Genomic DNA, 258 nt, shown 5'->3' with positions numbered 1-258 from the left:
ATCACGAAATAACGCTTAGAAAGGCCAGAAAACGCATTTTATAGTTGGGATCCCAAATTTCGGTCCAAATCACGAAAAAAACGCTTAGAAAGGCCAGAAAACGCATTTTAAAGTTGGGATCCCAAATTTCGGTCCAAATCACGAAATAATGCTTAGAAAGGCCAGAAAACGCATTTTAAAGTTGGGATCCCAAATTTCGGTCCAAATCACGAAATAACGCTTAGAAAGGCCAGAAAACGCATTTTATAGTTGGGATCC

The sequence above is a fragment of the Uranotaenia lowii genome, chromosome 3 (assembly GCF_029784155.1).
Source record: "Uranotaenia lowii strain MFRU-FL chromosome 3, ASM2978415v1, whole genome shotgun sequence".
NCBI classification, from domain to species: Eukaryota; Metazoa; Arthropoda; class Insecta; order Diptera; family Culicidae; genus Uranotaenia; species Uranotaenia lowii.
The sequence above is the reverse complement of the archived record's forward strand: the minus strand, read 5'-3'. Positions refer to the sequence as shown.